The 21,868-nt window shown below is 47.3% G+C and overlaps 1 long non-coding RNA gene across 1 annotated transcript in view; it reads left to right on the forward strand.

The window, feature by feature from the left end:
* Positions 1–1,451: 1,451 nt before the first annotated feature.
* LOC141954734 (uncharacterized) overlaps positions 1,452–21,868 on the forward strand; it is a 49,785-nt gene continuing 29,368 nt past the window's right edge. Inside the window, exons 1-2 of the long non-coding RNA XR_012632230.1 lie at positions 1,452–1,629; positions 11,329–11,509. This is a non-coding gene — a long non-coding RNA (uncharacterized LOC141954734). The remainder of the gene's footprint in view (positions 1,630–11,328; positions 11,510–21,868) is intronic.

A 21,868-nucleotide genomic window follows, 5' to 3' on the forward strand; every position in this document is an offset into this window, starting at 1 on the left:
GTCACCAGCTGGAGACTGTCACCTCCGCGCTGTGATAACCACAGGGAGCACGTCACAGCTCTTGTTGGCTCCACTGGTGTTTCACCTAACTTGGCCAGCTTTGCCTGACATGGATTAAGAAGCACTTGTGTGATCCCTGCAGTTGGCAAAGCTGGTGGGGCCACAGACGGAGAGCAATAACAGAGTGCTGGAGGGCAGAAGCCTTCAGCTGGCACAGCCTTGTTACAGCCTGACCCCTGATCTTTGCCTCAGATCTTCTTTTGGCCTCGAAAGAGCGCTCTGCGTCATTTGGCCTTGACTTTGCAGTGTTTAACTTGCAGGGGTGAACTTAGAGCAATGCAATTGCCTCGCATAAGTGTGCTAAGCTGTCATAAAGATGTTTATACACAAGTGCTTTATTGACATGGACTGAGTATATTCAGGCCAGAATACCAGATGATTTTTAGAGTACAACCACTAGAAAGGCTGCAGGGCTGAGCAATACAAACACGGGACATATTCTACAAGCCAGATCCTCTTTTACAGACCAGGCACCACAACCCATGCTGGTGCTAACAGGTACTCACTCAGGTTGTACACACCGCAGGAAAGACACACCGTGTTGTTGCAGAGGTGTTGGCACAGCAGGATTTCAGGTTCCCTCCTGGAAAGAAGCAAAAATAGTACCGGGAAAAAAAATCACTAGTCATTGAAGCTTCTGCTTCATTTCAGTTCCAGCTTGGAATCGAGGAGGATATATTTCATTTTTTCTGTGGTTTTTTTTTTTTTTAAAAAAAAAAAAAAGGAAAATAAAGCTTGTTTCCTCCATATACGGGAGATTTGCTTTTGTTTTAGTGTTTCACCAGTCTGCAGTCTGGTCTGTATTTTTGATGTTGTTTTTTCCAGCACTTGGATGACCGCGAAGCTACTTTCTCTACTTGTATGTGGGATGCTTGTATCCTTCTCTCCTGTGATTATTTGGAGACATCCGTGGCATTTCAGCACTTGAACTCGGGGACATTGGGGTATTTATTTAAATCTACGATTTCCATTAGCAAGTAAACTCGCGGAGTTCGGGAGAAACGGGGCCGGAGGCACCTTTTCAGGTTAAAGGCTGCGGGAGACAAGCAGTGCAGGCTCCCAGATTCCCCATTCGCTGTTCTGGACGCTAATCCCGTTCTTCCGCGGCGTGTGCCTGGACGAGCGGGCCACCCGGCACGGGACGGGGGCCGCGCAGCCTCCCCGCGCACGCTGCGCGCCTCAGCGCCGGCTGCCTCCGCACCTGCGGAGCGCCACCGCCGCCCGCGCGGGTTGTTTCTTTCTTTCTTTCTTTTTGAAGGTTCTGGGGGACGCCGCGGCGCGGGGCGGTGCCGGCGGGGCCGCTCGGCTGCGCGGGGCAGGAGCGCGGAGGCGGGCGCTGCGCGCTGCCCCGGGCTGCGGCCGCCGGCGGCGGGGGGCGGTGACGTCACAGAGCCGCTCGCCAGCACAACGTTCCATTGAGGCGAGCGCGTGCTCCGGCGAGCACATGGGCAGCGGGGCCCGCGCAGCTCCGCGCCCGCCCGCGCCCCTCCGCGCTCCTCCGCGCCGCCCGGCCCTGCCTCGGCCCCACGGCCGGCCCGCCGGACCCCTTCCCGGGGACGGGGGGGCGCGGTGAGTACCGTGGCTGCAGTTGACGGCGGTGGGTGCGGGGAGGTTGTTTGCATGTTTGTGGGGTTCCTTTTATTTATTTATTCTTTTGATTTCCACCCTCTTTTTTTTTTTTTTTTTTTTTTTTTTTCTCCTCACCCCCTTGCTTTATTATCTGTGTCTCCCCGGCGGGGCTTGCAGGTCACGGCGGAGTTTACAGCTTAGGCGCGGGGGCTCGTGCAGATGGAAGTGGGGGGGGGGGAATTGCATTTCATTTTATTTATTTATTTTTTTATTTTTAAAAGCGCTGGCTCGACGGTGGGCTAAAAATAGCAATTGCAAGCCGAAATCCGTGCGGATGGGGAGGCGAAGGGCTCGGGATGCCTCCCAACGTAAATAAATGGCCGCGATAAGGGCCGGCGATGTTTGGGGTCCAGCTTTGCTCCGGAATGACACGGCTCGGTGCGCCCATCCCCCGCGCAGCCCTCCCCCGCCACCCGGCTCCTCCGCGGCCCCGGCGGGGGGACATGGATGACCCCCCCCCCCCCGCCCCCCCTTGCCTCGGGGGGTACCTCGGGGCGGGGGGTGATGGTGGGGTTCCCCGCGGCTCGGGGCCGTGGTGGTTGGTTGCGTCCTCAGCAGCTGCGCGGAAAATGCGCGCTGTGCTCTGGCCGGGTGCGCGGAGGTGCGTGCGGAGCAGGCCTGCTGCTGCCTGCGTGCGTTTGCGAGGTGAATTAAGCTTTTAATCTGCAGAGCCGAACTGTTTTGCTCGGGCCGTCGTTAATATGGGCAATCGAGTTTTAAGCTGGGTAGCACGAGGGCCTGAGGAATAAAAAGGGAAGATTCTTCAGGGGCTCCAAAGACCGTTTTTACAAAGGGTTTTTTAGGCCGTATTTTCCTTAAAGAGCTGTGGAGTTTTCAAGTACAACTTGAATAGGCCGCATTTTATATTTATATGTATAATATTGAAATGTTTTCATTGACAGGGTGCTTTAGGACTTCGGTCTCGATCTTTTAGACTGTTGGTTGCTGCATCTTAAAATACTGTGCGGTGAAATCCCGGCAGAACTGATAATTGTATCTGGAAGATGCTGGAGGCCTTCAGTGAGATCTTTTCAATCCCATATGTGTTGACAAGTTTAGACATGTTTGCCTGTCCACATATCTGGTCAGACACAGTGAGTCGTGAACCCCGCGCTAGTTCCTTTTTCCCAATATGTTAAAAAGTAGACATTATTTAAGTCATTGATTTGGAACAAAAGAGCTTTTCGGGGGGTATATTAGAATGTATTAGCTATTGCTGAATACAAAGAGCACAATATATTATGTACAAGTTATGGCTGTATGAAATGGGAGCATTTATTTCTTCATCGAGCAGAAATACAATCTCACTAATGTCAGTTTGTGCCAACCGCTCTGGATTATCGTAAGAGCACTTATATGTTGTAAAATATGAGGATATTAAAAAAATCTAGCTCTGAAGTGTTGACATCACTGTAAGAAGGATACAGTCTGATATTTAGTCGTGTCTCATAAACATACAGTTTCCTTTCTATTGTGATTTTTAAAATTATTTAATAAATATGTGTATTTTCTAAGCACGTGGACCACTCAGATGCTCTTTTGTGCTAGGTGCTGCATATCTCTTGTAAATGCCAGTTCACACCCCAGGGAGTTTCAAGGGATCTTCTATATATATCGCATCATTTTAGAAATTCACCTCTAACTTTATATTTTTTCCCTCTCTCTCTTCTGTCTCTCACAGCATTAAGTCATGAGTCTGGCTTACAGCTAGCTTAGCATTGTTATAATTCCGATCGATCTCGCTGTGCCCTTGTGTGTTTTAAGTTATATTAAGGTAATCAGTTGTACAGGTGCGGTTTGTCAGCCAATGGGAATGCCTCTGTACCTGTAAAGAGTAAAATATACTGTACATCTATACATCTAGCATCCCTGGGAGAGGGGTTGTGCTGGTCTGACAGCACGGGAACAGCGAGAGCAGTGCCCAGCTCTCTGCCTCTGCAAGGCCTGAAGGGTTCTGCACCCTTTGCATCTGCACCCTGATGTCCACACGTCAGAGCTATTCTGCAATAGCGAAAATAAGGAAGGGCTTAGGCCTGCCACCATTGAAAAGCCCATCTGTTGCAGAAACGAATTGTGTGTTTGAATTAGTTTGTAAAACGGGAATATTGGCTCCCTGGGTGAACGTGCGTGCGTGGAATGTAACTTTGGTGGGAGCTAACGGCTTTCAGAGACGATGGTGAGTTGTGTCTCCTGACAGCACAGCGCGTTTGGGCACCTCTGCAGTCACGGTGTGCTCCCTGCTGAACCTACGTGTACATTTTGGTTTAATTAAGGACTTTATCTGCTAAATTTGGAGTTTATGCTTAATTCTTTGCAAGATTCAAACCGTATCTTCCTGTTTTTAATCAGAATGCTTTACAAAGACAGCTTGTGCTTCCTGGCTGTATATATTACACTAACTTTTATACAAGGAATTGCTGGCAGGGGTAGTGACCCATAGTACTGATGTGGAGCAAGACTAGGGGAAAAAAAAATGCGTATCTGTATGCTTTTAAGATATCGGTGCATCTTGTATTTGTTTGTCACCTTTCAGTTGAAGATATTTAGTGGGTTATTACAGCATCACTATTTTTCTACAGGCCTCTTTCTTCAGGCTTTTTCTGTAATTACAATGGCGCAGTTCTACTACGAATTGCAAGGTAGGGGTTACACCTTACTAAAAAAATATATTTTTTTTTTCCCCATCGGTCTATGCAGATGACAGCACTGGCAGGCCATGGGCAGGGGAAATACTGTTTTTTGAGACCTGGGAGGTGTTTCTGCTGTTCGCAGGAATACTGGGGGTTCGTCCTTTTGCTTCCAGTACATGAATTGAGCAAAGGCTGGTGTCAGGAACCCATGGTGTGGTGCCCTGCAGCTTGGAGCAGTGCGCTGCAGCTGTATATCCATCAGTTAAGCAATGGAAGTGAGTCTGTCAGAGCCTCAGGGGAGCCTCTGTGCTGATCTCAGGGCATTACTGGTAGAGAGGTCGAGGTGGCCGGCAAGTTGCCCCGACTCCTTGCTTCTGGCCAAGGGGATGGTGGTGTGGTCGGAGGTCATGCTTTGTGAGCCAGGTAGGGTGCAGAGCTGCAGACTGAACTAGCGGAGAGGAAGATGCATACCTGGTCAGGAAGCTTTTGCCTGTTTGCAGCAAGGTGATACAGATCTTATTTTGAAGCATGGTGTGTTATTTTCTGTCTCCTCGCTGGCTGGTGGCTTTAGTACTGAACACTGGCAAGATTTATGAAGAGTGAGGTGGGAATAAAGACATAATCTGTCTCTTGGACCCATCAGCACTGCGTATAGGGCACGTTTTCCCTCATCACAGCTGCATCTGTTCCTGAGCCGGTCCGTCATCTTATGTAGCGAAGTGCTTAGTGCCCTGGCAAGCAATACTGCTGTACATCTGCACTGGGTTTATTTGTACCTAGAGATGCAGTGCCTGCTGTTTGCTTGTTGGCACAGTTCAGCGAGGGACAGCATTTTCCGGAGTCACTAGTGTTGTGATAAAGCAGTGTTCCTGAGTCTTTCCTCAGTTCTCTCTCTGGCAAGTGCCAGAGGTTGTTTAGTACAGGGCTTGCTGGTGGTGCTTTTTTCCCGGTCGCTCCAAGGGTGACAGATGAGAAGCAGCAAGATGGTTACCTGGTGCGTGAGCTCCGCTCAGTCAACGACAGCAGTCTGCAGGGTGACACGAACATGGGGACCAGCCAGGCACGCAGAGCGGTCTGGATGGTTTGCAAGCATCCAGATCTGTGTGATCTAAAAGCCTGTTAATGCATCGTTGGTGGTATCATTCTTTATGTGAATTCAAGGTATGGATGTGAATACCAATGTGGATCTGTATCCTGCAAATCAGGGGCTGATTGGTTATCACCCAGGGTTTCCAGGCAGGTTTGTCCCACCCACTCTGATGCCTGTGCTGTCACATCTTCACTGCTATCGATACCTTATATTTCTCAGCGGATATTACAGTTGCATCCCCCATCGCCTCAAAGGAAAAGTGTGCTGGTATAACACATCAGGCAGTACCGGGCTCTCGAATGCAGCAGTGACAGGCAGAGCTAGCACCAAAGCCTGGTAGATAATTCAAATTAGAAATGATGGCAGAGGTCTTCAATGGTAAGGGTGATTAACCACTGGAACAAATTGCCAAGAGAAGGGGAAGATTCTTTCTCTCAGTCATATCTGTCTGTTGTGGTTTGAGTCCAGAGGACAACTGAGCACCATGCAGCCCCTCAGTCACCCCTTTTCCCCGAGCACTGGGAAGGAGAAAATGAAGCAAAAGGCTCAGGAATCAAGATAAGAACAGGGGGGGTGCTCATCCATTATGGTCACAGGCAGAAGACAGACTTGTTAGGGGAAGAAAAAGAACATCACATTAATTCAAATGCTAACAAAACCAACATTTAATGGACAGAGTGGGACAGTGAGAAGCATTATGACATCTTAAAAACACCTCCCCCACCCCTCTCTTCTTCTTGTGTTCAGTTTTGTTCCTGATATCTCTACCTCCTCCCTGCAGGGACAGGGAGTGGGGGATTTTCGGTCAGTCCACTGCTCCTTTCTTCTCAGATGTGGGGAGCACTCCTCTGCATTTTTCCCTTGCTCTCACAGGAGACAGTCTTCCATGAACTTTCTCTGTTGTGAGTTCTTCCCATGGGATGCAGACATTCCTGGACCGCTCCGGCATGGGTCACCTCCACGTGCTGCAGTCCTCCCAGTGCTGAACTACACCAGCGGGGGCTACTTCTTCCTACAGAGTCCTGGAGATCCTCCACAGGCCGCAGGTGAATCTCTGCTCCTCTGGTGGCCTCCATGGTGGTGTGGGGGGTGGCCTTGCTGTCTCACCACGGGATACAGGGGGACTCTGCTCCAGAGCACCTCCCACCTTCCTCCTCCTTCCTTCCACTGACCGTGGTGCTTGTACAGGTGTCCTTCTCATAGCTCCACTTCACAAGTCCCAGCATCCTTCCAGGTTCCCCTTCTTAAATACGTTATCACAGAGGCACAGCCACCATCACTAATTGCCTCAGCCTTGCTAGAGGTGGGTCTGACTTGGAGCTGGGGGAGCTTCCAGAAGCTTCTCACAGGGGATGCTGCTGTGGCCCTGTCTTCCACTACCAAAAGACCCGCCACACAAACCCAGCACACTGCCTTAAAGCCTGAGTCGGAAAAATCAGTAGTTTTGTGTAAGTATTACTGGGTAGGTTCCTGCAAATCAACTCACTAGAAAGTCCCTTGATGGGAAAGGGGAGGTTTGACCATGCCCCCCACTATGAGGTTGGGTTGTGCGGGTGTTGGGAGCCGACCTGCACTGCTGGAGAATGGGCTGAGCTGAGATGGAGCGTGCGGAGCCCAAAGCTGTGGAAGGACTGTGTGTTTGCATGGGAGGGTGTCATTGCCATGAGATGTTTTGGAAGACAGTGTTTTGTCACCTCTTCTGCATGCCTCTGTCAGGAATACCCAGTGCCAAAACATGCGCGTGGCCAAGAGCTGCAGGACTTTGAGAGCTTCTCAAGGGGAGAGAGTGGCATCACCGGGGTTCTCACCTACAAGCTGCGGGCTTGTCCAGGCCCAGGACCCAGCTCCTCTCCGAGGGATAGGCATGAATGGCAGAGAAGCCTAAAGGAAGCAGCAGAAGACTCTCCCTGTTTGGGGGAGAAGAGGTCCCTACCTCAGGAGCAGTGCCCAGAGATGTAGACTGCTTCCTTAGGGGCAGCTGGGGAGCAGAGGTGGGTAGGAGAGGCAAGACCACATCCTGTCATGTAGTTTATTAAGCAGCTTGTGGAGGCCCTCAGCACGATGTGAGTTGTGCTGGGAACACCCAGGCTCTGAAGCAGGCCGGTGCAGGGATTTTAAGGTGGAAAACTCTGGTCCAGTCCTCCTAACCACCCACCATCATCTTCCTTCCATCCAGGCGGTAGGGTCCAGTGCATTTCTCCCGGGCTTTCTCTGACCACTCTTTCTTTGCTGCCCAGCTTCCCTGGATAACTGCTGGTTGGATATCTGGTCTGCACTTCAGCTTTACCGGTGGAATTGAGCTGGTTAAGGGGTATGTCGTACTGGTAACGCCTTTGGTGTGGATGCAGCATCCTGGTAGAAGCCATCATATTAGTACTGCTGTAAGCTCTTCTGCATCAGGGGATTTTTGCAAGGTAGCAAACCCTACAGGGTCAAAGTTGTCCAGAAGCAGGTATGGGCCAGCCTCTCTGCTGCTCACTTACATACTGCTTGCCTTTGGCCTCAGGACATTTTGTGCCTTTCCTGAAGTCTCAACAGCTGGATTGAAGAGATTGCTTGCCTCGCTTTTTTCCTTCCAGTCAGGAGAACTGAAACTTTGATCTTTTCACCGGTGCTTCAGGGGCAGCATCCTGGGAGGTCCTGTATAAATCTCAGCTGGGGCTGGGGGGCTGTTGCCAGTAACTTAGAAAGCAGACGAAAAATCCGATTTAGGAGTTTGTTTTGTTTTTTTAAAAAAAGCAACAACCTGAGACTCTTGATTAACACTTTGTATTTTGAGGCCTAGATTTGATCATATTGCAACCATCTCTTCTTGAGAATGTTGGCTGAGCAAAATCCCAGCCAAAGTAAAATGCATTGCATTGCCTTGTGTGGTTCCCTGCCCAGACAGGGAGCGAGCCCTGAATGCACAAGTGAAAGGGACTTGCAGGCTGTGTGAGGAACAGAGGCTGGAGCGTTACTGCCTGTGTAGGTTTAGGAAAGGTGGCTTTTCCTGGCCAGCTTTTAGCCAGGTGCTGTGTCCTTGCAACTTGGTGTTGGAATGGGTAAGGCTGTCCCTGGCGGTGGTGCAGTGCTGACGTACATGTGACGTTGTGTGTGCTGGTTTATGTGGTGGAACCAGCAGCCGTGGGCTCATGCCTGAGCATGTGGGATGTGGAGCAACGGCCAAAGCCCAGGCTGTGCTCGAACCCTTTACGTTACATCTCCTCTGCATGGAAAAAAAGTCTAGTATGGGTCTCTCTTTGCTAACATTAAAGTTCAGTAACATTATTATCATCATTATCATCACTGTAATTATTATTATTATTAGCTGTGTTGCAGGCATAAAGTTTATTATACATTAATGTAGTCATGCTATAGCAGTCTCTAGACGTGATGTACCAAAACCCCTTTATGCTTCAGCTGATGATGTAAATAGGTAGTCACACCTATCAGTGCCATGACCTGTAATTTAACATGCAGAGCAAAAAGCTACCATACGTTCTTTTGGAAATATTTGGTAATGTTTCCAGCCCTATTTAAATAATAATGGGTTGTTTATTTTTTTTTTCCTCCTTCATAAGAGTAGGAAAGTGTGAAATACACTTTCCCATAAATGATCATGGAGGGAGCAAAGACCAAGAGCTTCGTGCTGCAGCACAGGAAATTGAGATGGTGCTCAGGGGTGTTAGACAGCCGTGTTTGTCATGTGAATTGATGGATTATTTGATTTACAGGTATCTCTCATCTGACTGTGGTTCTTCTCAGTTTGCTTTTGGGGGTGGGGTGGGCAAAGCTCTAAATTTTTCTTATATAAAAATACTAACAAAAAAGTACATGTATTTGATGTTACAGAGGAAAATAATCAGCCTTGTTTACAAACTGGAAGGTTGGTCTGGAGACCCCAGAGGGTTCTTCCCACCAGCACTTCTCTGTTTCTGTGGTAAATGGGGAAAAATTGAAAAGCTGAGCTTCAAGTCTCCATTTGTGGAACAAGATGGAAGGAGGCCCAGCTTTCATGAATGCACAAGATGAGTAAATAAATGGGATTAAGATGAGGAGGTTCAGAGGGGAAGAAAGATACTGCTTTTTGCAGTCCAAGATGCTGAAGCAGTGAGGAGTTTGTCTTGAAATGTTTTCTTTATCTTGGTAGTTAGTATTAAGACCCACAAGTCCTGCTTGTTACAAGTGGCTCAGAGAGATGATGGGTTTACCAGTGCTTGGCTGTGGGTAGGATCTGGGGGCTCTGTCCTTGGCAAGCCATTTCTTCTCCCTCCCCTTCCACTCGTCTGCTTGCCTCTTTCGTCTGTGAATATGTCAGGGCAGACGCTGCCTTTCGTATGGTTGTTCACAGTGTAGGACAGTAGAGCCCTGATGGCAGGTGGATCCTCAGAGCTTCACAGAAATGGTAGAGGTTCTGTACTTCTTCTTGACATGGTTGGAAATGGCATCAGTGACTTCTGTAGGCTGCCATCTTTGAGGGGGAGGTCTGGTGACTGCAACCAACACAGCTAGACAGGAAAAAAGCTTTTGAAAACTTCTCACCAAGTAGCTATATGTTTTAAGTGTAACTGTTGAAGATCTGGAAATAAGACCTTACTTAGCTTTTCTTGGGTACTTTTGTGAGACAAATTACAATAAATAGGATTTCAATTCTGTACATCCCTGTGTTAATTAACTGCTAACGCTGCCTCATGGAGCAAAGTAGTATGGGAGGGATTAAAGAACCTGCAGTCACTTGTGCTGATCCACCATGACTGGGAGAGCTTACAGTTGGTCTTGCTAATACATTTAATCATTTCTAATAATACTAGGAGTGCTAATATTCACTGACAAACACCTGGATCCTATTCTGCTTAGAAAATCTGGATGTTGAGCAGGTAAAAATGCTGTTGTCTCCACTGTGGTAGCAGAAAGACAGCTAAAGCTCATGAAGGTACAAGGTACCATCAGGGACTGGGCTGGCTGGTGGGATCCTGGGAGCCATGCTCTCTTGAAAGTCTTGAAATCTGGGCTAGATCTGTTTAAGGCCTCCCTGAGGTGTGACAAAGCCTGTAGACCCATGAAATACTGCTTTTAACACTAATATTTCATTTGAAGGTATTAAGGGATTTCGATGCCCATTAGAAGTTGGCAAGTGTTAAGGCTGAGCTCATGCAGCTGCAGTTTCACTGGAGGTTTGGCTGGCAGAGCAGGTCTGCCCAGAGATGCTGCTGACCTCCCTCCACAGCGACAGCCTACGGTGGCGTCAGAAGAAGGAGCTTGAAGTCATGTCTGAGCCCTTTGGTGTGGCTGGTACCACAGAAGTGATGAGATTGCCTCCTCCCACCAGTCTCCACACTTGGAGCCCCACACTCTCTTGCAGTAGATGACCTGGCTGGGCAACCCAGGCTCAGGTGACCATGGCGTGAAGATGATCCATAGTTCTCTTTAACCTTTTTGCACCCAGCTGCTTCCAGAGAGCTGAGTTCTTGGACATTGCTAGCTTATTGATGAGGAACAGCTCTCTGAGCTCCAGCAATGCGGAAGAGCATAAGGAAGGAGTTGAAGAGTCTGCCACTGCCATGCTGGCTCTGTTGACTGATGATACCATCCTCAGCTGGTCAGTTGCATTAGTGGGTTAGGAGTGCTCTTGAAGTTCTTCTGGCGATGAGCTCTTCTCTAGCTCTTTTTCTGGTGTTTTTCATCTCTGGCTGATTAGGAGGTGCAGCCCCATCTTCCTGGGAAGACTCCTGATCTTGGCATTGACATTCATTGTGTCTTGGCTTGACAGCAGCAATGTCATACCTGTATAGGGAGCCTGAAAGTGAAGGAAGCTCCAACCAGTCAAGAAGGCTGCAGCCCATCTCTGCCACTGCATGGGCAGCTTGTGATCTCTTTCTATGCTGTCTTCTGTTGGAAATATCGATAAAGTTTTGAGGTCTTTTGTTTTCTTTTTAGGGTGCCATGTGTATTGCCTCAGGTAGCAGAAAGAGTGCTTAAAGCTTTGTGCCAAAGACCGTACCAGCTTTCTGCAAGGAAATGAAGCTCTGCTCTCTGAGAGTCCAGTTTCACATGGCCTGGGCAACCCTAGGAGATAAGGACCACCGCAAACTTCATCATATTGTGCTCCAAGTGCAAGGTATGTTCAACTGAAGGTCCTTTTTCTAAGTATATAATAATGTTTTCTGTAACGTTTAAAGACAGTTAAGGAACACACAAGAAAAGACCCTTCACCACTGGGTTGGAGGACAGAGGAGAAATAACATGCATCAGATGTTAGTTTATCACTTAACACAGTACCTGAAAGATAATCTGGTGATGACTGCAGTGTTTAAACTGAGCATTGGGGAGAATACATTTGACTGTAATTCCAGTTACCTGCAGTGATTGAGCCTTTACAGCATATTAAAAAAAGTTAGGAAACAGTGAGAGTGAGGTATGTACCCAGACATCCTTAACTCTGCCCTCCCTTTCCTCTCTTCACCGCTTTCAAACTAAGGTTAATTACCAGGAATTTTCTGCAGACACAAGACTGGTTTGTAGCACCTTGTTGTATTAACAGGTCAAAGCAAACTGGTTTAATCTAGCAGATGCTTTAAATGTTAAATTATATTTTTCTTTAATTGCCTTGCCTCCTTTATCACCTTGTGGACGGACTCATAGATTCCAAGATAATTCATGTACAAGTCTTGGTCCCCATCTGTTTTGTATGTCCCAAAATGTGATATTTAAACAAACCAGCAGTCATAAGAGGAATTGTGAAGTCAAGATTATGATGGACATTGTGGCCACATTAGTTAGGGGTTGTTCTCTGTGTGGTTTGATGGATGTGGTAGTTCTGATGTGGGTTACTACTTACTACTGGTTGTTTCAGTAATGGGGGATCTTTATGCCATCTTCATTAGTGGTTTAAGTGGGATTTCGGAGAACAGGGAATGGGTGGGTCTTTGCTCAGACTCTGTTGTGGTTGACCCCTTCCTGGCTTCCTGTCTAAAGCAAGATGGTTAGATGTGCCCATCCAGGATTGCCATGTATGGTGAGATGATGGTATCTCCTTTGGCATGTCTTTTGTTCCACTCTGGTCAGCCTGTCTTATTTGCTTGTGCTTTCTATCTATATCTTGGTTTTACTCTAGGTCATTTAGTCTCTGGGACAGAGACTGGCCTTTCTATTCTATTTTTGTTTAACCTCCAGCACAGACACATTTGGTATCTCTAGCTCTTGGTGGTGCTATATGTAATGCTACAAACTAATAGCACTGATATTCCTCCCGAGGATCTGTGGCTATCTCTGCACATGATGGAAATGTGATGGCCATAAATGTGCTGCTGTAGTGTGAATTTTCTGAGATGACTTCTGTGTTGTTTCAGCTCTGAATAGCAGTAAATGTGGGAACCAGCTCGGTCTAAGAAGTGTGCAGAAAGCATCCCTCTGCAGGTGAAGACTGTCTGTGCTGACCTGTCAGAGCCGGTGGCCGGTGGTGGAGTTTTTGCTTTTATTCATGACAGTGTAGCTAAAGCACGGCACAGTTTTTCTACTTGTGCATGTATGTATATATCTATATCCAAGTAACTTCTATGTGTATTTTTTATATATATATATATACACACAAACATGTGTGTGAAAGCATCATTGCCCATTTAGCTCTAACTTTGCTTCCTCCTCCTAGTTGCCCTCTGTTTCTCTTTTTCTGTTCCACTTCATGTTTGTGTTTTATGCCTGTGGTGTTTTTCATGGGCATATTTCCCTTTTCTCTTACCTTATTTCCCCTTTTCTTTCCTATTCTGGCTTTTCATTCTTTACCTTCTCGTCCACATGTTTCTGCTCAGAGTTGATTTACAATTTCTCTTCTGCATGTCTCCTTCCTCTCGCCAGGGCAAGTTGGCTCTTAGCATCTCTGCACACCTCGAGAGTTCGTGGCCTGAGGAGTGGCTGCAGCTGTGCCCTTTATTTCTTGGAAAAAAAGGAATAAGGGAGTCAGAGCTGCTCTCATTTCCCATCTCTCTAAATGAGTCTTAACCTGACAGTTTTGGCTTCTCTTGCCTGCTCTGGATTACAGCTGACGTGGCTGAGTAGATCTTTCTTAGATCTGATGGTAAAGAATAAAATTGGGGTGAGTGGCTATAGTGCTTCTCCCCTGCACCGTGGGCTTGGTGATGCTCCTTCCTTGGCGGTTGCAGTCTGCACTCCAAGCCCAGGCTCTGCATTCCTGCTGTTACCTCTCTTACCTTTCTGCCTCTAATTTTAGTAGCCTTCCAGCTTGCTGCAAGCCCAGGGCTTTTCCATCTGGTTTCAACCCAGTTTCTTCCCTCCTGAGGGATGTGGCCCCAGTTTGTGGTGGTCCTGCGAGGGCTGCCATGCCCTGATGGCAGAGGGCTTTTGGATGCCTGAGCAGTTGAGCAGGTTTGTGCATGCATTGATGATGGCTCGATTTGAGCAATCCCCATCCCTGTGAGAAAATCCTGCCTGGGCAGAGCAGGCAGGCAGCCCTGGGTGCAGGGGGGATTTTAAATGGAATTGAGGGCATGTCCTGCACAGTGCTTCCCACTTCGGTGCAAGCAGTGAGCGCTGTGAAGTGCCGTGTCTTTTAGGGGTTGACTTGTAGATGATAAAGCCGAGTGTTTCGACTGCTTCCGATTATAGAAATGCAGGGATCCAAAATTGGGAAACGCTTTGATGCTGGCAAACATGCTCAATATCACTTGACAGTAGACATTTTATTCTTGGCCGCATCAGTCTTGCAACAGGCAAGTTTGTTGGGTGGCTTTGCTTGCACAGCTGGTTTTTTTTCCCAAAAAAATCCCAGGACTCAGCACTGTGTTTCCCATGCTGGAAAGCCGACTCTTCCCAGCCCTGGTTTGTGGCGTTGGTTTCTTCGATGGGTGGCAATTCCTGAATGTGCCCAGCCTGCGCTCCGCTGAGGTCAGGTCGGGTGAGCTCTGCTGAGCAGTTTAGGCAAGTGGATCTGTGGAGGGGGCTTTCCTTCAGATAGACGGAAAGTTGTGGTGTTTTTTTTTTTTTCTTGGAAAGATGTAACCTGAACAGAAAATTTTAAGGGATATTGTCAGGGTGAATAAACAGAAACCAAACTCCAGACCTTCCCTTTTGTGTTACTGATGATAATATGTGAGGCTTCTTAAATGAAATGTGAACGCTCAGTGTCATGTTTCGTTCAGGATGACTCTTCTTTTTTTTTTTTTCCTCCTTTGCAATGCAGATTGCTTTCACCAATGGTGAAGGTGTCATGGGCCATCCACCCCCTCCCTTCAGCCCCCCTTGGACAAGGGACTATTTCAGGCCATGTTTATAACTTGATCTTGCTGATGACCCTTGCACCCAAGGATCACTTAGTGCCAATTGTTAGGGTGCTTTGCTATTTTCAAGACACTCAGGCTCAATCCCGTTTCCCTTGTACACCCAAATGGAATTTTTTTGCTCTGGTTTAGTTTGGCTCAGGAATGGACTGTTTACCTGCTCACACGTTTGGTGCTGTCAGTCCACTGCACACGGTGATAGCACCTGAACTTCTGTACTAACTGCGGCTTTTGGAGTGGGACACTGAATGACACTGGCTGACTTGGGGAGTGCAGAGGACCTTGTCTTGGGAAGAATAAGGAGCAGGTCATGGCTGAGGCAGACAGCTGGGAAAAATTGTTTTTAAAAGTCAGGTCTGCTTAATGCAGAGCTGTTACTGTGCAGGTTGTCCCAGGTTCGATGGCAAGGCTTGGGCTGTTGCTGGCCCTACATTTTTGGGTTGAAGTATGAAAGACTTGCTTTACCAGGGCAGATGATTGTGTTTTTCTTAGCCAGCATCTTGCCTCTGGTCAAAGCCAGATGTTTCAGAGAAAAAAAGTGGGTGAAAGTGAAATAGATGGCTAAAAAGTGTCCATATTGTATGGGCAATTTTCTACCAAAACGTTTCAAGCTCGGGTTGGCTTGTGCCAAAGTCATGCCTGCTGACTGGAGGGCTTGGTGATGAGTTGTAGGTGATGGATTTCAGCTAGCTTACAGAATCTAAACAAATAAATCTTTTTTTCTTTCTCCCAATATCTAAGTGTGTGGCCTTTGCAACTTGAGTGTCTCTTTTAAGCAGCTAAAAAGTTTTTCTAAGTGAAATATGTTTCTGTGCTGCAGTTGAGAGATAAATATAGCTGATGAATTCAAAGAAGGTCATAGTATGTGTTACGCTGCCTTACCCAGTATTTTTTTTTTCTTTTTGTGGTGATTCTGTGCTAACTCAAAATGGAAAACCTCCTGAAAGATGTTATTTTTCCTGTTGAAAGAAATTACACACCAGAATGCCATTCACTGCCTTACACTGCAACCAATGAAGGATTAAACCCCCCCTCTTCTTCAGCCGAGTGCTGTGTGTTTGGAAAGCAGGCGCGTTTGCAGCTGAGCCAGCTCTAATAATAATAATAATTTAGGTTGAGAAGTTCAGAGCAGCCTGTGATTAGCAGAATAATTATTGAACAGTGTATAAATTGAGAGGTGGGTTTTTGACATGGTGAGAAGAACGCATGCTGCAGCTGCCTGGGGAGGCAATCGGCTCATGTCACCTTGTTGACGTTCCCCATGTAAAACTGGGTGCAGGAGCCGCACAGAGAAAAACATGCTTGTAAAATGATGATTGCTTTTGAGTTTTTCCAGTAAATTCTGCTGATGAAAGAGCAGCCAGAAAACTTGTAAATAAGAGTTTTACACTGTGCTCTGCTCCCCAGGGTAATTTTTTTTTTTAAAGTTTGGATGTGGTTGTTGGATATGTTCTCTCTCTTTGCCAGGAGACCAAACTTTGACTAGCTGTTGGCTCTAGAACCTAAAAAATGGGATAGGAAATGTTCCAAAACTTCTCCTTCACGGGTGCCGGTTCAGATCCGGGTCAGTATGATTGAGAGAGACGTCTCTATTATACGATGCTGCTCTGACATGTATAAAGCCAAATTCGTTGGCTCATAGCTGATGATTCGTTGCCTTAAAATCTAATCTGCCCTGCTGCATAACAGCGAGCAGGGCATTTTACGCATGCTTTCCCCTCCGTGCCTAGTCAGCAAGGGCAGGGTTTCTCCCTGGCAGTGGGCAGGCGGCTGTACTGGAGCTGCTGTACAGGGTGGGTTGGGAGGTGGCACCACGCACACGGGTGGGTGCCGTCTGCCTTCACCAGTGCAAGGCTTCGGGGCAGAACTTACCCCAGGGACATGCACAGGCAGGCCTAGGGTGAGGGTCTGTTGGAACTGATCCAGCCCAGAAAAACCAAGTCGTGTTTGGGAAATGCTTCCTAAGGATGGTGCTGGGACAGACATCTGCAGATCCGGGCCGTGGTCCTGCCTCCACCTGGGCTGCTGCCAGCCTACCTCCCCTCTCCTTTTTTAAAATAATTTATCTGCATATAAATATTGTACCAATAGAAATAAGTCTTTAAGACAAATAGATTTAAGCTAAAATTAATACAGGTTTTACATCAGTTTAACTGAAATCTAGTAGACTGTAGATCTCTTCCAGACTGCCTTAAGTATTTTCATAGGACTCGTATAAACAGAGCCCTGATTTTCCCCCATGATGCTTGCTACTGTAATAGACAAATAATAATAATTTTAAAAAAATGCCTTAATTAGGCTTGTTTTACTTGAGGCAAGCAGGTGGAGTGCATCCTTTGATCCTTTCCAACTCTGTTTTTTGTGATTTTGTGTTTTTCTTTCCTGTATTTCTTTTGTTGACAATAATCAGAAGGATCTGTGTGTTTATGCATGTATGTGCATGTATGGATGCACATACCACACATTCACACACACATACCTGCTCTTTTTCTGTATTATAAAACACATATATTTTTTTCCTTGTGTCAAAGACAACTGGTATTGCCTGCATGCAACTAAACAAGCCATAAAGTTAATACCACTGTCTAAAGTTCAGGAAAGCCCAGTGAACATTCTTCTAATAAGAGGATATTCTGGTCCTCTTGATAATCAGCCCCCCATTGTAAAGTCATTTTGAGTCACAGGTTTAAATCTTTGTTCCAGTGGAAAAAAATTTTATGGGCAGCCCAAACAGGCATTAAATCCTTGTTGGTTTTTTTTTTTTTTTTTTTTTAGCAGGGTTGCTTAAAATAGTACAGATTCTGAATCAGAAGAGTGACTCCAAGAGAAAAGAGAAAAATTGAAACAATACAAATCGTGGTTTGGTGGCACAAACCGTTTGTCCCACCCCAGCCCCTGATAGAAATTTGGCAGAGGCAGCAGTCTGGGTTTCCTCACTGTGAGACACTGCATGCTTGCGATTGCTCTGCACAGTTGGGTTTCCATCTTCCTTGCTGGTGGTCACCCCTCCCTTTTTTTAGGGATGCCAGAAAATTACTTTGGAAGTCAAAACTATGCCAGTTTTGTGCAGATTTATTCCCCTGCTTCCTGCATTCCTCCTGTATTTGCAGGGAAAAGGCTTTTCTGGAAAATACGCCAGCATTTTGGAGACAAGGTGTCCCCATGATTTTGGGTTTTGACCTCTTTCTCCTTTCTCTTCTCCCAAGGGGAGACAAGTAGGACATCCCCAAACAGGTCTGTAGCTTTCCCCACTGGTCCTGGACAGTTTATCCATCGCCTTTGTTTTCAGTGTCTGGGATTGCCATGGCAGCAGCGGTGCTTGGGATTATGATTTCATCATGACAGAGCATCATGTCGAGACAGCCTGTGCCTCGGGGATGGTGTGACTTGTGTGCTGATGAAGTGGCCGGTGGCTCAGAGTCCTCGGTCAGGATGAGCTGGGAAGCTGGGAAACCTGTCCCGATTTTTCCAGTGCTGTAGAGGATGCTCCTGGATGCATGGTGGATTTTGCTGGCAGCATTGTAGAAATGAAGCGCAAAGTTCTGAAATTTGTTTTTGCTCTTCATTGCTGAGAAATCCAGTATTGAAAGGCAGCATTCATCATTTTCTCCTTCTTGTCCAGATGCTGGTCTCAGTGCTGGCATAGCGGCTGGGTACCCCTCAGATGTGGCATCGCCCTTGCGCCTGCTGTGCTGCAGGTGATGGATGCGCTGTCTCTGGTGCAGCCCCTTCCTTACGTTCCGGGGTCCTTGGTGGGGGACCTTCTCCTGGCAGGTGGGCAGGGCTCTCCTTTTAACGAGCCCGTGCTATCTCCATGTGTACCTCTGCTTGTATGCGCTTTGCCCGAGCAAACAAGAACTGCGCTTTCATCGCTGCTTTATCGCACAGGAATGGCAGCCGTGGTGTAAAGAGCTGTTATGCTGCACAGGGTCTGTACTCGCTCAGATTTCCATTCCTCAGTCTCGGGTACTTCCTTTGTTCTCCTGACTCTGATACTGAAGCATCGTTCCAAAATTAAAGTGACAGTGATCTTGGTCTTTTCCTTAGAACAGTCCCTGAGCAGAGAGGAATGGTGAGGTTAGCATCTGGAGCTGACGTATTTATTATTGATGATGCCTTTAAATGATTAAACAAATTTTCCTTGCATTATTTAGGGGTATTATGTTATTCATCATTAGTGGAAAGATGTCTGGAGAAATGTGTGATTCGCACTCACAAATACCTTCTCTCCTCCTTTTGTTGTTTGCTGCCTGTCTTCTCCCAGCTCTTGCTTGTCCTTCTGGAGTCAGTGTTTGTCCTTCTGTTGATACCTCCTGCTGCCTTCCCCCTTGGTGTAGGTGACCCGTGGCTGTGTAAGGGTGAGGTGTCTTTTCTTCTAGACAGGTAGCTTAATTTGCAGTGTCACCAGCACTTATATAAGGGATGTGGTAATCCGGGTAAGGAAATAAGATTTAGAAACTCTTAAGTACATTTGAGAGCTCTTTCTAGCAAATGTTATTTGGATTAATGTTCTTTATTTTACTGTCAAGGATAAGTGGAAGCATGAACAGCCCTGGCGTTAGGTGTGCTTGTATCCCCATGATATGATGGAATATTGCAGCTGGGTTTTATTGCAAAATCAGACAATATTAACTGATAATTAGGTTGTGAAAGGGTAGGCTTCCCTCTGCACCAGTTAGTTTTATTGGATCCTTAAGTCATTAAAGCACATTTTTTTTTCACACAGCAGAAACACTGTTTACAGCATGCAGTTTAAACATGAGACATCTGTTAGCTTACCTGCTGCCCTACAGGACATCAACATCCATTGGTGGAGCTTGGGTTGACCTCCATATAGTAAATTCAATCTTTGAAGCTAGTTGTCTTAAATCATTTATCTAAAAGCTATTTTTTAAAGAAGAGGGAACCTTAACTGTTGATATTAATTCTTTTGGCTGAAACTATATATCTTGCCTTGTGCAGTCTAGGAGGTTGACTGGGGCTGGAGGAGTGTGAGGTGCCTCCACACTAGGTCAGGAGATACGAACCTCAGCTTCAAAGGGGTATGTGGAAAGGATGAAAACTGCACTTTGAGTCAGTGGTTTCCTCAAGAGCGTGCAGAACAGAAATAGCCTTAAGTAAAAAAGAAAAATAATTAGATAAGAGATTCCCCCCCCTTCATTCTTCTTCCTGCCTTTACTAATGTTTGTTTCTGGCTTCCAGACTCAAAAATCCCTCCTGTAGTTGCCTGGAAAAGGGTTAATGCTTTTGTAACTTCTCCCTGTAGATATCTAGAAGGGAAAACAATTTCTTTGCTACTTCTTCACCCTGTTTGCCTCTCGTGCTGGAGAAGGTGAGGTGATTCTCACCTGGCATCTCAAGCTTGCTTGTGTGTCCTTACACGGTCTTTCTGGGAAGAGTGGGGTAACATGAGCAGAGACCTCCCAGATGCATGGCAGCCTCAGAACACAGTGATTTTTGGGAGTGAACCTGGAGGAGGGTCTCTCGAATATTTCAGTGCTCCATGTTTTGCAGCCCTCATCCTTTGGGCAAGCTGTTGAACCCCAATCCACATGGTTATGCAGGGCACCGTGGTGGTACTGAGGGAAAAGAGGCCCCACTCTCTGGCCTTCGCTGACAATCGGTTCAAGTCCAAGAACATAAGGATTTATTGTTTTTCTTATTCCACCTAATCTCTCTACAGAGGCTCTGTTTAATATCTTACCCTTGTTTGAAATGTGGAATTTATCTGCTGCTATTATTATCCCAATGCAAAGGGGCCATGAGACTGTTTCAGCCCAGCCCGGATCACTTTGTGCTGGGGGTCCTGTCTGTGGGATGGGGCTGCTCAGGCCACGTCCTTCGCAAAATAATGTATTTCCCCTCATTCTAGAACAGTCTGTCCCGCAGCTACAGCTCCTTTTCCTCTAAAAATTGTAAGTCGGGTGACAGGCTGCGTGGGATGCTTCTGGAGGTCTCATTCCCCACAGTGAGGTGTCCTTTGTCACTAGACATGCAGAAGGTGCAAAGGAGGCAGAGGATGGTCTCCCTGGCTAGAAACCCCATACAGCCCCAGTCCTGCTTCTGGATTCCTTCCCAGCAATGTCTAACCCATCCTGGGAGCTAAACTGAGTCCTTTCCAGATAGTTGCCGCTGCTGCGTGGAACGCTTCTTGTCACCAGCAATGACTGCCACCTCTCTGAAGTTGCATCCCTCTCCCGATGTCTTCCTCTCCACCTCCCGGGAAGCACTTCTTAGCCAGCCATCCCTTGCGCCGTGGATAACATCCCATTTATCTCCCCTTTAGGGCTGCGCCTGCGCTCACAGTCGGTCACGCGGCTCTCACAGGGCTGTGCTGGCTTTGCCGGCGCTGAGCATCCGTGCGGGCGCGTGGTCCCGGCATGCAGCACTTGCCCCCCTCCGGCCCCCGCTTCGGTGGGGAAAGAAGGAAAAAAAAAAAAACCCTGAATTCTTAACCGCTGACTGCAAAGGGCAATTATTTAGAGGGATTTCAGGCAGAGGGAGCCCAAAACAGTGAGGCTGCTCTGAATCTGAGCTATGAGGCAGCACTGGATGAATCATGGGGGGGAGGAAGAAAATGATCTCTGAGTCATAATCCCTAATACTACAGAGCGGATTTGCTTTGTTTTTTTTGTTGTGTTTTTTTTTTGTGTTCCTGAATGCTGACTAGTGCCCAGAGAAGCAGCGAGAGCCCTTTCTCTGCTGTTTCATCCATGAAGAATGCAGCCCTGTCTCCCGCCTCTTCGTCTCCACGGCTTAACGGAGCGTGGCATCCTCCCCACCTCCCAGCCAAGCCTGAGCCCTGCAAACCCCCCACCACCCAGCTGGGCACCGCTCCCCTCCTCAGAACCCCCCAAATGCCAGCGGTTGCAAGGGTGGGTGCTAGTGCTTTCCAAAACATGTGCCACAGGAGGACCACGGGCTCGCAGCTGTTTGTGCCCCTGCAGCTCTGTCACCACTGGGCAGCAGAAGGAGGGGGGAAAGTGTCCTTAAAATACCCCTGTTTTGCAACCGACACCTGCACTTTGAGCATCTCAAAATGATTTATGAAGAGGGTTTAAAATGGTGGCGGCCACCCAGCACTCACAGCTTGGCAGTATAGATACACTGAAGGGAACTAGCTGTCATCTGCCCGGAAATGTTCCTACAGCTACCTGAGCCTCAGATCCTGAGGAACTTGAAAT

This window comes from Strix uralensis, chromosome 1, assembly GCF_047716275.1.
Source record: "Strix uralensis isolate ZFMK-TIS-50842 chromosome 1, bStrUra1, whole genome shotgun sequence".
Lineage (NCBI taxonomy): Eukaryota > Metazoa > Chordata > Aves > Strigiformes > Strigidae > Strix > Strix uralensis.